The sequence below is a fragment of the Palaemon carinicauda genome, chromosome 8 (assembly GCF_036898095.1).
Source record: "Palaemon carinicauda isolate YSFRI2023 chromosome 8, ASM3689809v2, whole genome shotgun sequence".
NCBI classification, from domain to species: domain Eukaryota; kingdom Metazoa; phylum Arthropoda; class Malacostraca; order Decapoda; family Palaemonidae; genus Palaemon; species Palaemon carinicauda.
Genome location: NC_090732.1, coordinates 97,311,378 through 97,329,299, shown reverse-complemented (window position 1 = coordinate 97,329,299; position 17,922 = coordinate 97,311,378). Strand labels below are relative to the sequence as shown.

At 40.0% G+C, this 17,922-nt stretch overlaps 1 long non-coding RNA gene across 1 annotated transcript in view; it reads left to right on the top strand.

The window, feature by feature from the left end:
- LOC137644932 (uncharacterized) overlaps nucleotides 1–17,922 on the top strand; it is an 87,394-nt gene that overhangs the window by 36,201 nt on the left and 33,271 nt on the right. The window lies entirely within an intron of this gene.

Genomic DNA, 17,922 nt, shown 5'->3' with positions numbered 1-17,922 from the left:
ATGTGTGGCATGTAATCTTGACCTGGAGTTACTAGCCAAATGTGCGGCACCTTCATGAGCAGGATTAATGTCGACCCCATTCCTTGTGTACTTCTTATAGGGGGCATGACTGCTCACTGTCTTCCCCCTACAATGAGTGTAATGAATGGTCTTTGCCTCAGTGTGTAGACTACAGCAAGAGACGAAAGAAGACAAAAGTGTGACTTCACTTTCAGCGTCTTCTTGATACTGAAGAAATCCGCTATAGTAGTTTTCTTCTTTTACCCTCTGTTATTCTACCCCTTAAGCCTTATCTGTCTTTCTCCCTGGCTTGTCGGTAAAGAAGCAGAATGACTCGGGTCCTCCATAACTGCTAGTGGAGTAAGAGGTGGTTTTACGTGATTCCCGGTAGCGAGCCTGACATTCATGAGATAAAGTCCTTGGCTCTGAAGATGCCGTGGCCTTCTTTATCCTTAGAGGGGATTCAGTCTAAAGAGAAGCCGTGGCAAGTCCTCACAGGGACTCCCAGTCTTCCATTGCTGTCACTTCTGCTGCTGCAGAAGCATTGCTTGGCGGGACCCCTTCCTGCCTTACCCGAACTATTGCAGGTGCAGTTGACGATAGCTTCTCACTTGCAGTAGTTATCAACCCCTGATATGACAACTGGGAAAGGGAAGAAGCAGTTTTTCCTCCTTCCCCTCCCAAGGCCATTACAAGCTCTCCTGCTGAAGTAGTCTCTGGATGGTACCCACTTCCTGAAGTTGAAAAGGGAGTGCTTATCCTGGGCTCAACCAGTACTGTATTAATATTATTATTATTATTATTTTTATTATTATTATTATTATTATTATTATTATTATTATCTAAGCTACAACCCTAGTTGGAAAAGCAAGATGCTATTAGCCCAAGGTCTCCAGCTGGGCAAAATAGCCCAGTGAGGAAAGGAAATGAGGAAATAGATAAACGATACACGAAGTAATGAAAATTAAAATAAAATATTTTAAAAACATTAACATTAAAACAAATATTTGATATATAAACTATAAAAGGACTTGTGTAAGCCTGTTCAACATAAAAACATTTGCTGCAAGTTTGAACTTTTGAAGTTCTACTGATTCAACTACCCGATTAGGAAGATCATTCCACAACTTGGTCACAGCTGGAATAAAACTTCTAGAGTACTGTGTAGTATTGGCCTCATGATGAAGAAGGCCTGACTATTAGAATTAACTGCATACCTAGTATTACGAACAAGATGGAACTGTCCGGGAAGATCAGAATTATAAAAAATTTTATTCAACATGCATATTGAACTAATTAAATGACGATGCCAGAGATTAATATCTAGATTAGGAATAAGAAATTTAATAGGCCGTAATTTCCTGTCCAACAATTTAAGATGAGAATCAGCAGCTGAAGATCAGACAGGAGAACAATACTCGAAACAAGGTAAAATGAAAGAATTAAAACACTTCTTCATAATAAATTGATCACCAAAAATCCTGAAAGACACTCACTCTCAATAAGCCAATTTTTTGTGCAATTGAAGAAGACACAGACCTATTGTGTTTCTCGAAAGTGAATTTGTTGTCGAGAATCATACCTAAAATTTTAAGAGAGTCATTCAAAGTTAAAGAAACATTATCAATGCTGAGATCAGGATGTTGAGGAGCCACGGTCCTTGACCTACCTACAATCATACAATGAGTTTTGTTAGGATTCAGCTTCATACCCCATAATTTGCACCATGCTCTAATTTTAGCTAGATCTCTATTAAGTGATTCAGCAACCCAAGATCTACATTCAGGAGATGGAATTGATGGAAAAAGAGTAGCATTATCTGCATATACAACAAGCTTGTTTTCTAGACCAAACCACATGACATGTGTATATAGTATAGTAAGGCGAGGCAATTTTGGACACCTTTTTAGAAACCTTTGTACAAAATCTGTATTAATAATTTATGACCAAAAATCAAACATGCTTTCAAAAGAGGGAGGTCTCATATATAAAAATAGTTTGTCTCATAATCATCAGAGAATTAGAAATTCCTATATCTCATCAATAAAAAAAATTTTGGACAGCGAGGCAATTATGGACACGTCTGTAACTCCGTTAAGCAGCAACGCTCAATTTCCAAATTATGACAATTTGTGGTCACTATCAATATAAATATACTATAAAAATATTATGGACTTACATAAATTTGTGTGTCCGTAATCCAAGATTGTCCAATTTTGCCTCGCCAAGAAAAAAGTGAGAAAGTTGCCTGTCCAATTTTGCCTTACTTTATGAATATATAGATTAAACTTTGTATTCGAGCACGCAAATATAATTTTATGTGTAAATCTACATATATGTTATCACAAGCATACAAAATAAGACATTTGGAGTGCAGTATGGGGGGGGGGAGTGTCTGCTCAGGGTGACACCCTAAAAGGGGGTGACACCCTTGGAGTTACATCTACAAAAAGTTTGTCTTTCTAGCTTGAGGGATATGATATGATTTTTAAAAAGTTATTTAATACTGGGGACACACTCAAAGGTGTTGACACTCAGGGGTGGAACCTTCAAAATGATCGACCAAATCATGGTGACATCCTCGAGAGGGGTGTCACCCCAAATGCTACAAATAATAACAAAAAAAAAAAAAAAATCTTTCTTGTATATACATTGTTCCTAGAATAATTCACAAATCCGAATGAAAATTTCAGGTATTAGGGAAAATATATTTTCCCTTTTCTGCTAATTTCCATGTTGATAACTGCAATAGAAAAGATGCAGCTGGCGTGTTGCCTTTTTGATATAGTGTTCAATGCAGCAACATTAGAGTAAACAGCATGATAGTGAGAGATATCAACGACGGACAAAGCTGATCGCATAAACAATATTCGTCTTAAGTTGTACATATCTAGTTTATTCTTATTTTTACCTCATATTATGAACGAGCCATCAAAGAGACGCTTTTACCTACAAAAGATAATCTTACAGAAAAAGCAACCAAGAATGATAAAAACAAAACAAGAATAAGAAAGTAATTTTCTCAAATAGTAACAGAAAGGGATGCAATCGAAGATTTAAGAAAAAAGAGATGAAATGAAGATCAATAAAGGGAAAACTCTAAAAAAAGTCATTAAGAGAAATAAAAACAAAGCAAATAATGGTAATACAAAGCAACCAAATATTTCTCGATTTCTAAGAAAAATGTGTGCAAACGCTAAAGTGAATATAAAAAAAAATCTAAATTGACCAAGGTAATTGATAGTGATTATTCAAACTATTTGGATAGTCCTGATAGTGAATCAAAAGGAATTTAATTAATTTTAGGAGAGCGTTTCCCCTCCATATAAAGAAGCCTCAGTTGTAGGGAAATGGTATGTGGTAATTTATAAAGATAAGGAGCATCCATTATTTTGCATTGGTATATCAACAAAATAGTTTTTAGCGGAAGAGGGAGGCAAAGTGACTCACTTTCAGTTAAATAGATTGAAACCACATATCATCATCTCCTCCTTCGCCTATTGACGCAAAGGACCTCAGTTAGATTGCCATTCGTCTCTATCTTGAGCTTTTAAATCAATACTTCTCCATTCAACATCTATTTTGCGCTTCATAATCCTCAGCCATGTAGGTCTCGGGCTTCCAACTCTTCAAGGGCCTTGTGGAGCCTTGTTGAAAGTTTGGTGAACTAATCTCTTGGAGAGAGCGAAGAGCATGCCTAAACGATCTCCATCTACCCCTCAGCATGATCTCATCCACATATGGCACTTGAGTGATCTCTCTTATAGTTTCATTTCTAATCCTGTCCTGCCATTTAACTCCCAATATTCCTCTGAGGGCTTTGTTTTCAAATCTATAAAATCTATTGGATATTGTTTCATTGTTATACCACGACTCATATCCACACAATAACACCGATTTCACTAAACTGATATATAGCCAGACTTTTATATGTAATTTCAGGCGATTTGATTTCCAGGTATTACTTAACCTACCCATTGTCTCATTTGTTTTTTTCAATCTTTCATCGAACTCAAAATCTTAATCCCTGTAGTAGATATCATAGTTCCTGAATATTTAAATGGTTCCACCTCATTAAACCTTTTTCCTTCCAATCATATTTCCTCTTCCATTGCATGTTCCAATCTCCTCATCTCTGTCTTTCTTCTATTTTTCTTGACCTGTGGTTTTCTTCTAATAAGGACAGCGTCATCAGCATACTCTAGGTCAGTTAATATCCTGTTACCAATCCAGTCCAATCCTTTTCCAACGTCACCAACTCTTCTATGCATTGCAAAATGCATGAGGAGGATAAACAACATAGTATTTTAATGACAACTGATGTAAGTGTGATACCTCTGTAAATATTGCAATCAGTCAGATCTCCTATTTGCCATTTTCACCAACACTCCTAGCTCCCATTCATCAGGCTTTGCCTCTTCACGCCACATTCTACAAAATAATCCTGTAAGTAATCTGGCAGTCACATCATTTTCGGCCAATATTATCTTAGCAGTTATTCCATCATAACTAGAGGCATCCCATCTCTTCGAGTTTTTTAAAAGATAGCTTCGACTTCAAACACACTGAATTCATTGATGGGCACATCAAGGTATTCCTCAGCTTCAGGTATATCAATCAAATTAATCCCTTTATATCTCCTATTCATGACCCCACTAAAGTGTTCCATCCAACGTTGCCTTTCTTCATCTTCTGATGTTATAACAGCTCCATCTCTCTTTTTGATGGGTATATGCTTCTTCTGCTTTGCTCCCGTAGAGATTTCTGTAATAATTCTATGTACAATTCTTTGACCATAGCCACTCCTTGAATCCATAGCTTTGTCAGACTCATCTGCTTTCCTGTCTAAATATTCTCGCCAGTCATTTCTGGCTTTTCTTTTGACCTCACTATCAATACTGGAATGCTTAGCTTGCTCTACCTTGCAATTTTTATTACTTCCTCAGAAACTTCCAACAATCAACTTCTATCTTTGTCTCCTTTTTATAGTATCCCAAGTATCATTCGTTAATTGTTTGCTATTTGTCTCCTAAAGTTTCTAAGACTGCAAATCAATTCTTACATTCAATCACAAAGATTTCTCTGCTCATCCTCTAGAAGCTAGTTGTATCAAACCTAGATATTTTATCTACATTCTGGTGCATTCGGCTTTAATTTCAGTGTAGCAAGAGGAGCTAGTGGTCACTACCAATATTTGCACCTCTATAGCTTCTTACACTTCTCAGAGTCCTCTTTCTCTCTTTATCAATGGCTATGTGATCTATTTGATTTTTGTAATTGCCACATGATGGAGCCCTTGTATATTTGTGGATGTCCTTGTGCTGGAAAAGAACAAAAACTTATAAAATCTGCCCCATTTTCATTTGCAACTTTGCCAAGACCCTCAACACCCATCACATTCTCTATACCTCGATTATTCCTTGCAACTTCAGCATTGAAGTCACCAATCACAATTTTCGTATCTCTCTCTGGGATCTCATCTGTTACAAACTGCAATTCCTTATAGAATTCATCTTTCCTGTCTTCAGGGGAATCATTTGTTGGTGCATAGTTAACTATAGTACTCATATTGCACTGCTTTGATTTAAACTTTGCAAGTGACCATCTGCTATTTAGAGCTCTTCATTCCATTAATGACTTTTCTGCAATTGGTGTCGTCATTCCTACCCCTTCTCTTCCAACTCCATCTGTTCTTCCTGAGTAGATACTGTAGATATGTATTGCCTTGGTGTGAGTTCTTTACCGATCCTTTTACAAAGTGTTTCACTTAGGGCTAAGATATCCAAACTGTAATTTATAAATTCATTCTCTACTTGCTGTAACTTTCAAATATGATTCATGTTTCTAACATTCCAATTACCAATTTCCAATTTTTCTTTTGTATTTATTAATCGGGAGATTCTTAGCACCCTGCAACGCCCGGGACGGGGGGCCATTCTTTCATTTTCGCTTTTCAAAGAAAGATTAAACTCATAGAGGATTCGTTGGTTACAGTCATCCAAGGACAGCCAGTTCCTTGTGATGCGCAGTGCCTAACTAAGGCAAGTGACCCCTGCCGGTCCATACTAACACCACTAAGAGCATCCGCCAGGCATCAGGGGTAGAAAATCATCCAGAGCACCAAACGGATACATACCTTTTCCAAATCACAGATGTAATTAAAGGTCCTTTATTTATGAAACCCAGGCCTTAACGAAAATAGTTAGTGCCATCTATAAAAGAACAGAAGCATTTTTTTGAGCATTCAGTTGAAGTAAATAGACAAGACTTATATTCAGGCATTTATTTTGTTACGTATATGGCTATAATATACTGTATATTGAATTGTTCACTTATTTCAGGTTTTGTATTGTACATATTTTTTCATTAGTAATAGGTTTTATTAATATCTTCTTTGAAAGGAGAACCTTTTTCTTTTTCAGTTTTTTACAAATCAAGTATATGGTAAAAAATATTTTCAAATAACTATCATTTTTGGTTAAAATTATTAAGAAAATATATAGATACATATAAGAATAATATAAAAGATAAGAAAATTACAAACTGTATTACTTAATAACTTAACATTATGAACTGGTTGTTTTTTCATTGAAGTGTCCAAAATTGCCTCACCATTTTTCGAGGCGAGGCAAAATTGGACACTAGATATTTCAGATTTTTTCATCAATTTTTTTATTTTAAACCTTCCTTTAGTATCATCTACTAGTTTTTATTTAGAAAAAATTTCTAGTATTATTTTTGAGAAGCCCTAAAATGAAGGCGAGGCAATTATTGGACACCCATATTCAACAATTTTTCTAGTGGTATTTAATATTTTTTCAAAACCAAACATAGTAATATTTGTAAAGTAGAAGGCTGGGGAATTTCTAACAGCATTATAGTTTTTGAAAATTATAAATAGTTTTAGAGATATTGCATCTGTCCAATTTTTGCCTCGCTTGTCCAAAATTGCCTTACCCTACTATATGAAAAGTAATGGGCCAAGAACAGTACCCTGAGGAACACCAGATATCACGTTCCTATACTCATTATGGTACCCATCAACAACTCTAAGCGATCTATTACCTAAAAATTCAATAATGATGCTAAGATACGACCCACCCACTCTCAACTGTTTGAGTTCTAAAACAAGAGCCTCAGGATTAACATGGTCAAAGGCAGCACTAAAATCAAGGCCAGTCATACGAACTTCCTGACCACGATCAAGGGATTTCTGAACAGCTTTGGAGATTGTAAGAAGGGCATCACAAGGTTCAAGGCCTTTACGAAAACCAAATTGCAAACTAGGGAACAGATGATTACCTTCAGCAAACATATTAAGACGTTTTGCCAAAAGACGTTCAAAAACTTCAGATAATATGGGAGTTATGGAAATTGGGCAGTACTCAGTTGGACTAGAGCTACCACAAACACATTTACATAGTGGAGTAACATTACCAATTCTCTAACAAGTGCTAAAAGTTCCTTTTCTTGCTAACTTGTGCAAAATAACAGATAACTTTGGAGCTAAGAAATCTGCAGTCTATATAAAAAACAAATGAAAAATACCATTTGGATCTACACCTCCATAAGCATCAAGGTCCATCAACAGAGCTTTAATTTCATGAGATCGAAAGGAAAACAGGAATGAGGAATTTCGAGTTTCTCATTACTCTGCTTGCTGTCAAACACATCTGCCAAGAAGGTTGCCTTTTCCTTTGGACAGTGAGTGACAGAGGCATCTGGTTTAAGTAAAGGAGGAACTGTTTCATCTACACCAAAGAGTGCAGTTGTTCTGTAATTGGAATACGAACCACGCTATTTATTAGGGGTTATACTTTCGGCGGAGCTGAAATGACGAGGCCTTAAAATTCAGTGAAGGTTAATTACCCACACCGCTAGTTAGCGGGAGGTAGGGGGGTTAGTTTGCTACCACTCCCGTTCACACACCTGTGATTTAGTTCACTTTACTTTTGGCTCGGATGGAGAGCGGTTGTTTTCGCTCTTCCTCCTCGCATATTCTGGACTGCCATTAATTTTTGTCTTTTAACTTACTTTTCCTTATATAGTATATATATATATATATATATATATATATATATATATATATATATATATATATATATATATATATATATATATATATATATATATATATATATATATATATATATATATATATATATATATATATATATATATATATATATATATATATATATATATATATATATATATATATATATATATATATATATATATATATATACACATGAACATATATCACAAGCAAACGTGATTTTAATTAATGTAAATATCACCCACGAAATGCATTTAATACCGAATTCTATCTTGGGAATACATATCCACTTGGAATTCATTTTATGGTAACAGCTTCTGGCCGGGTGGTGATTCGAACCACCACCTGTACGGCTAGAAACTATGCTGGCAGGGACCCTACCGACTCAGCTATCAAGAGAGACTAAAAGTTTATGACAAGTCCCCCTACATATTCCTGTCGAATTCAGGATTCTGTTCATAGACTTGAAATAGACCCATCTCCACCATGATAGCTGAATCGTGAGTATGCAACACGTGGTTATTTTAATGAACATATATCACAAGCACACGTGATTTTAATTAATGTAAATATCACCCACGAAATGCATTTAATACCGAATTCTATCTTGGGAATACATATCCACTTGGAATTCATTTTATGGTAACAGCTTCTGGCCGGGTGGTGATTCAAACCACCACCTGTACGGCTAGAAACTAATATATATATATATATATATATATATATATATATATATATATATATATATATATATATATATATATATATATAAAAATATATATATATATATATATATATATATATATATATATATATATATATATATATATATATATATATATATATATATATATATATATATATATATATATATATATATATATATAGATAGATAGATAGATAGATAAATAGATATATATTTGTTGCAGCAAATGGTGGAGTGGAAGCAGATGTACGTCAGAGAGTGAATGAAGGTTGCAAAGTGTTGGGGGCAGTTAAGGGAGTAGTAAAAAATAGAGGGTTGGACATGAATGTAAAGAGAGTTCTATATGAGAAAGTGATTGTACCAACTGTGATGTATGGATCGGAGTTGTGGGGAATGAAAGTGATGGAGAGACAGAAATTGAATGTGTTTGAGATGAAGTGTCTAAGGAGTATGGCTGGTGTATCTTGAGAATGGGTGCAAGAAATGAGTTAGCAGCTAAAGTGGATGTGAATGTGTTGAGGTGGTTTGGTCATGTTGAGAGAATGGAAAATGGCTGTCTGCTAAAGAAGGTGATGAATGCAAGAGTTGATGGGAGAAGTACAAGAGGAAGGCCAAGGTTTGGGTGAATGGATGGAGTAAAGAAAGCTCTGGGTGATAGGAGGATAGATGTGAGAGAGGCAAGAGAGCGTGCTAGAAATAGGAATGAATGGCGAGCGATTGTGACGCAGTTCCAGTAGGCCCTACTGCTTCCTCCGGTGCCTTAGATGACTGCGGAGGTAGCAGCAGGAGGGGATTCAGCATTATGAAGCTTCATCTGTGGTGGATAACGGGGGAAGGTGGGCTGTGGCACCCTAGCAGTACCAGCTGAACTTGGTTGAGTCCCTTGTCAGGCTGGGAGGAACATAGAGAGTAGAGGTCCCCTTTTTGTTTTGTTTCATTTGTTGATGTCGGCTACCCCCCAAAATTGGGGGAAGTGGCTTGGTATATGTATGTATATGTGTATGTATATATATATATATATATATATATATATATATATATATATATATATATATATATATATATATATATATATATATATATATATATATATATATATGTATATGTATATATATATATATATATATATATATATATATATATATATATATATATATATATATATATATATATATATATATATATATATATATATATATATATACATATACATATACATATATATATATATATATATATATATATATATATATATATATATATATATGTGTGTGTGTGTATATATATATATATATATATATATATATATATATATATATATATATATATATATATATATATATATATACATATACATATATATATATATATATGTGTGTGTGTATATATATATATATATATATATATATATATATATATATATATATATATATATATATATATATATATATATATACTGTAGATATATATATATATATATATATATATATATATATATATATATATATATATATACTGTAGATATATATATATATATATATATATGTATATATATATATATATATATATATATATATATATATATATATATATATATTATGTATATGTTTTATATATATTTGATATATATATATATATTGTGCTGTGCGTGTGATACATGTACGACAACGAAACTTGCGTACATTAGCACCGGAACAATGACAGCACAGTTCCACTTTGTGGGGTATGACCTCTCCCTCTCTGGTCCATTGGTCTTCCCGTAGGCATATAACCGTTAACTCGGCCGCCACGTGGGAATCGTCATCGCTGGACCCTCTTCATTCAACTATTGTCTTCGCCTTTTCCCCTTTCGTACGGGAAACATGGATTACTGAGTGAAGAGAATGTGGCCTCTCAGAGATTGACTATGGTCTTTCTCTTCTCGAGGTCGTTCACCTATTCAACAACAGTGTACTATTGGGGAAGCTCCTTTCCCGTTCGCGGGTTAGGTTGCGCTTCCGATTGTTTGTCTCAATCATTTTTAGTGAAATTACAATTGTAATTTTAAATTTTCAGCTTTTCTCCGTGGGGAACACTTCCCTTCGGAGGATCAGTGGTTCTCACTATTAGTGATTATTCTTAGCTGATTTAAATAATTGTAATTCTGCTTTTTTTTTTTTATTCCAGTTACTCCGCTCCTCCTTCCCCCGTGGATATCGACTGGGGAAGGGAGGGCACAATACTTATTTTTATGTTGTTCCCTCGGGGATCCTCTTCGAAGTTCCTCCCTGGGAATTTTCTGCTAAATAATTATTTTTATTTTTTCCCAGTTAACTGCATTTTTTTGTTCGACTAAGAGTGCCGATGAAGCAAAGTGGTTCTGTTCATGCCTGGGGAATCTGCTGTCACTGCCGTCCCTCGGAGGACGTCGTCATGAGCGTCATCCATTCTGTTAGAAGTACGCCCGTGACAACATGACCAGCACCTCAGAACATCTTAAAACGCTAGCCAGGAGGTTCGCCTCCAGGGGTTGGACAACTTTCCCTTCTGAGGGAAAGTTTCCTCCCCAGATGTGAGGTTGTTTCTCCCTTCCGAGGGGGAACTTCCCACATCTTAATAAATTCATCTTCTCCGACTACTGTTGCTGCCTTCGCCCAGAGTACTCTCCCCCCTTGCTGAGTCTCTCTTCCTTCAGGGGCGGAGCAGTCTTAGGCAAGTCTCTTCTACGAAGTGTTCACCTCTCTCGTTCACGAGAGAGGCCACTCATAGAGACCACTTTTGGGAGCATCGCTACTATTGAAGGTCAGCTTGCTGATCCACCGGTCCTCATGGGCGTCATCTTGGGCGTCATCCCTTCTCTCAGAAGTACGCCCGTAGCAACACCTGATCAGCACTTCATCTTTGAGGAAGGTTGTTCCCCCTTCCGAGGGAGTACTACCTGCATCTTAAATCACTTCACAGACTCCTACTGCTGTTGCTGTCTTCGCCTAGACTACTCTCCCCCCTTGCTGAGTCTCTCTTCATTCAGGGCGGAGCACAGTCTTAGGCAAGTCTCTCCTACGAAGTGTCCATCTCTCTCGTTTGCGAGAGGCCACTCATAGAGACACCTCTTCGGAGGATCACTCTGCTCATCAGTTCCTGATCATCCTACCAGCAGACCTACCAGCGCAACCTTGCGCTGCAACTTAGTCTGTGGACTTCGGTCCTGGACTCTTCCTAAGGCCAGCTTGCTGGTCCACCGGCCCTATTGGGCGTCATCAGTTCCTGATCATCCTACCAGCAGACCTACCAGCGCAACCTTGCGCTGCAACTTGGTCCGGTATAATAGCTGAAATAAATATTTTTAGCTATATAGTCTTCAATGCTAGGAATTAATTATTTTATGCCGATAGTATTCTTTAGTTTCGGCGAATGAGGTAGCCGATCTTGTTGACGCTGGGCTTCCTTGCCTAGGCGTTTTAGTTTACTCTCCTGCATGATATAATAGGAGTTCCTGGTGTTATTAAAATTAAATGAAGATCATAGGCAATTTATACATGTAAGATATATCGATTGCATAATAAATTTCCTCTTCCAAGATAGTATAAGTAAGAGCTTCGATGAGCCAGGTAGTCGATCTCATTGTCACTAGGCTAATAGCCTAGTGGCTTTAGTATAGTTTCATACAATCTCCCCGGTTACCTTTATGTATAAGGTAATCCCTCCTTCCCTCTGAGTATAGCCTATGGCTATGATTCTAGCCGGCCTTACCTTGAATTGTGATTCTGGTAAGGTTAGGCTAGGGTTTTCTGCCCCTTAACTGAGCCATTGTTCATGAGCTTTGAGTTTGGGTCAGAACATCAGAGTACTTGTTGTGTGCCATCATCTGCCCATTAGGGTGAATGTACTCCCCTATTGGACTTAGCTGGTTGCCATAGGAGGCCTTGCCTCCCTAGACTGCACTTGGAGGGGTCATGGGATCCCCTTCTCCCTGTGGTCTAGTGACTAGTCCTTTGACTGCAGACCCTAGGCTAAGGATTTTGTTTATTCTTGGCCTAGGATGACGTAGTCATGGGAATTCTGTTTCTTTTTAAGTCAGGTGACGGCTTGATGATGCCGCCCCCTTTTCTGAATTAACACACCTTAGGCTGTAGAATGTACTCTCCTTAGGCCTAGGATGCTGATGATAATGAAACAGAGTTTCCTTATAGTGTGATAGGGACGGCTTGCCGGCTCCTATCACACATCCTGCAGGACCCTTTCCCCGTCCCTTTCTGTCCTTTAGTGTTGGCTTAGCCATCACATCTCTGTGTCCATCGTCCTGCAATTTCACCGTGTGCCGGTGGGTTGTAGGGTCGGCTCGGTCCTTCTGTCTGTATGGCCTAGTCGTTCAGTTTCCCTTAAGACATGTGGCTCTGGGATAGCTGTTTCGGCAGGTCTAGCTGCAGGCAGGAGACCCCTTGCCTTTGAGTGTTCTTCAGTCCTCTCTTGGGCTGCCTTCCGCTGCCTTTGTCAGACTGATTCCGCCATAGCTGCGGATGGATAGAAGCTTGACCATGATATGTCTCCCCTTCCATTTGAACCCTCATTCAGGAGGAAGGTAGTGATTCAGTGGCTAGTGCCGCCCATGTTTTTCATCTGCCTTCACTCCTTGCTTTCTCTCTATCTATCGACTAGTGCCGCCAACTACTGGGTGGCTGCGGACTACTAACCTTGCCGGCAAGATGCAGGCTAGGCTCGTGGTCCGACAGCCATTGATTCACTGTCACTCTGACTCTGCCGGCGAGTCGGCAGTGTCTGTACTTGCCCACTACTCAGTCACATTGAATGATGGCTGGGATGGTGTGCCTTTGGTCGGTGACCCTCCTGCAGTCCGGGGGTTTCGCCGGCAAAGCGGCTGCCTCCGACTATTCTTAGTGTTTGTACTTGCCCACTATTCAGTCACATTGAATGATGGCTGGGATAGTGTGCCTTTAGTCGGTGACCTGCCGGCTACCGGTGAAGTGCCGGCAGTCCAGTGGGTCGCCGGCAAGTCAAAGGGCTGCCATATATACATATGATAAATTTTCTGTCAGTAAATCAAGTCTAAGTACTAGCCTTACCGGCAGCATGCCGACAGTAACTGCTGTATATAAAAACTGTAGCCAGTACATCTGTTGTATAGAGTATACTGCAGACTGAAAACTATGGGATTTATTTATACAGTAGCTAAAGTTTTCTAACATGCTCTGTGCTTCCAGGCACAGTCTATTGTTGAGACCCAATAGAATTGGGAAAGGAATTCCCTTTTCTTTACACTGGTTGTTGACGAGTCCTTTAATCCTCACTATTAAGTCTTCTGTTAGTGGGTGTTGTTTACACTACTCTATCCTTAGGGACTAGAATCTTCCTTTGGGCCTCTTATAGAAGATACCCTAGAATTAATAGTAAGGGAGGTCACAGCAATTGGCTGGGCGGGAATCATGTGTATGTGTCTTTCCTATTTCATTTCCAGCTTACCTATCCTAAGCTTTATGCAATAAAATAGTATGGAAATTGTTATTGTAATACTTATAATAATATTTATAAGTCTAATGAGATAGACTACAATATACTCATATTATTCTCCTTTCTTTACAGGAGGACTATGTGAAGTGTGAAAGCGTGTTGTGTAGCGTCTGCAGCAAGAACTTCTATGGCCATCTGGGGTGTGGGACACACTCCCGCTGTTCCATCACCAAGGGAACTCTGAAATACTGGGAACCACAGGTATGTGCAGTATGTAAGGACCTGTTAAGTGAGGCTTTCGAAAATCCCAAGACAGCAGTGTCAAGGGATGCAGCTCGGGATAAGCTACGCAAATGGGTTCGTGGTTTTCAAAAGAACTCCACGGGGCCTTACCTCCCTAGTGAGCGTATGAGAGCCCTGCTATTCCCTAAAGTATCTGTGGATGCTGTCATTCCTCAGCCTCACCCTGAGATCCCTTGCATCCAGCTGTCTGTCGACACGGATGTCTCGGATGCGATGAAGGACATCCATCTAGATGATGAAAGGATGTCAGAAGTGTCAGAGGACACCGAGAAGGACCTTTTGCAGAAGGTCGAGAAGAGGAGTGAACAGTGGCTCCTGAGACGGAAGAGGAGGAGGTCGAAACAATCTCTGTTTCGTCGGTTCCTGCACCAAAACCTGTTCTCTCTACATCATCCGCTCCTCAGCCTACAAAATGGGACGGCACTCTGGCTGCCATCAGAGCTATGATGGACATGTATGAAAAGAAGATCAAGAAGAGGGAGGCTGAACTCAAGAAGGAGATTCTTCAGATCACGCTTTCCCGCGGGTCTCAACGTAGACTTAATGTGAAGGATCTTCCCTCGTGTTCCGAGGTCAACCCATGGAAGCATGCCCAGTACATGCCCATAACAAATGGCAAGATCGTCATTTCTGAGAATCTGGGCGCTGTCCCCATTGAGGACGTCGAGTTCTGGCCTAGCTTTGAGTCTTATCCGGACTGCTTCGTTCGTCTTAGGACGGAACCAGTTTCTAAGGAGGAAACAGAGCCTAAGGAGGTCATAGTGCTTGACCATTCGAAGGCTCAGGCTTTGTTCGCCAGCAGTCTGAAGGACAAGGGCTTCACCAAGAAGCATCCTTCTTTTCTTGCTCCTACATCTATGGTTTTCCCCTTTGCAGAGAAATCATTTAGGGCAGTGGAGGCAGGGAAACTTTGCCCTACACTAGAAGAGTGTAGGCCCTTCTCCCTGGCCTTACCAGCTGATCATAGTGACTGGAAGTACATTCAGCTAACCTTCTCAGTCGGGAAGTTGGAGGCTAACATCGCTGGACGCCAGTTCAACGAGAACCTCCCTAAGTTGTCCGAGTTTCTCCTACGTAGAGAACAAGATACAAAGGAGAGGCTTGCTGCCTCTCTGTCCCTCCAGGTGTCCATGGAGGTAATGGCCAGCGAGCAAAGGACCCCAGAAATGTTCATGGTCCTGGCCAAGGCACATTCTGCAACCTTAACAAAAGACTTCTACAGCTTTGTTAAGGCAAGAAGGGCTTGTAGAGAGTTCGTGTTTGCCTCGGCTGCGGTCAAACACGAGCCCAGGAAGTTGATATCTTCCAACATCTGGGGGAAAGATCTGTTTCCGAATGATCTAGCTAAGGAAATTGTCGACAAGGCCACCACGGTGAATAGAAATCTTCTCCAGAACTGGGGCATGTCGGCAAAAAGGAAGTCTTCTCCGGATGAAGGTCCCCAACCGAAGAGAAAGACAAAAAACCAAGAGTGCCATCTCGCCCTGCTAGACAACAACTTCTCGTGACCACAGCGCCACAGATGGTGGCACAACCCCCACCTACCTACCAGTTGGTACCCCAGCAACCAGTGACTCAGTCACCAGCCTTTACTCCTGCTTATGAGAGACAGACCACTACCTTTCGCCCTAGGAGTAGGGGCTCAGGTAGAGATTCCTCTAGACGTCCCTCTAAAGGAAGAGGAGGTAGGGTAGGAAGCGGTCAAGGAGGCAAGCCCTCCGGAAACCAGAGGCAATGAGATGCTTCCGGTAGGAGGAAGACTCCGACTCTTCGGGGATCGTTGGACCTTCGATCCCTGGGCCCACAGCATAATCAAGAATGGACTAGGCTGGAGCTGGAAGACAGCTACACCAACATTTCCTCAGTTCTTCCAACACTCCACCCCCTTTCTGGAAGAATACGTCCGGGAGCTCTTAAGCAAACGGGTGATCGAGAGGGCAAAGTCCATCAAATTTCAAGGAAGGCTGTTTTGTGTTCCCAAGAAGGACTCAGACAAACTCAGTGTCATTCTGAATTTGTCTCCTCTCAACAAGTTTATTGAGAGCAGCAAGTTCAAGATGTTAACCCTTCAACACATAAGGGCTTTATTGCCCAAAAAGGCATACACAGTCTCCATAGACATGGCGGACGCCTATTGGCATATTCTGATGAATTGCCAGATCTCCTCCTACCTAGGTTTCAGGCTACAAAAAAAAAAGTACCTTTTCAAAGCCATGCCCTTTGGGCTAAACATAACCCCAAGGATCTTTACGAAGATTGCAGAAGCAGTCGTGCAACAACTACGCCTGCAAGGCGTACAGGTGGTGTCATACCTGGACGATTGGCTGGTGTGGGCAGCATCGGAAGCGGAATGCTTGCAGGCATCCAAGAAGGTGATCCAGTTCCTGGAACATCTAGGATTCAAGATCAACACCGAAAAGTCTCGACTATCTCCAGCTCAGAAGTTCCAATGGCTAGGCATACATTGGGACTTACAGTCACATCGCCTCTCCATCCCATTAAAGAAGAGGAGAGAGATAGCGTGATCTGTCAAGAGAATCCTAAAATCCAGTTTGATTTCAAGACGCCAACAGAAGAGAGTGCTGGGCTCCCTCCAATTTGCTTCAGTGACAGATCCAGTGCTAAAAGCACAGCTGAGAGATGCTTCAGGAGTCTGGAGAAGATACGCTTCAAACGCTCGAAGAGATCTAAGAAGACCGCTATGATCACTTCTCGAGCCATGGTCAGAGGCAGCAAAGCTCAGGAGGTCAGTACCTCTGCAACCACCTCCGTCCTCAGTCGTCATCCATATGGATGCATCACTGGAAGGATGGGGGGGTCACTCCCATCAGCGCAAAGCTCAAGGAACTTGGTCCTCCCTGTTCAGGACTTTTCACATCAACATCTTGGAGGCCGGGCAGTCTTTCTTACATTAAAGAAATTGTCCCTTCGTCCTTCAGTCCACATATGACTGATTCTGGACAGCGAAGTAGTGGTAAAATGTCTGAATCGTCAAGGCTCAAGATCGCCTCAACTCAACCAAGTGATGTTGGGCATCTTCCGACTAGCGGAAAAGAAGAAATGGCACTTATCAGCAGTTCACCTTCAAGGGTTCTGCAATGTGACAGCGGACACTCTATCCAGGATAGCTGCGATAGAGTCAGAATGGTCCCTAGACGCAGAATCATTCTCCTTCATCTTGCATCAAGTCCCAGAACTGCAGATAGACCTCTTCTCAACGAGTGACAACAAGAAAATTCCTCGGTACGTGGCTCTGTACTAGGACCCTCGAACGGAAGCAGTGGACGCCATTTCCCTGGACTGGAATAAATTGACCAGGATTTACCTGTTCCCTCCGCCCAACCTGCTGTTGAAGGTCCTCATCAAGCTGAGATCGTTCCAGGGAACAGCAGCCCTAGTGGCTCCCAAG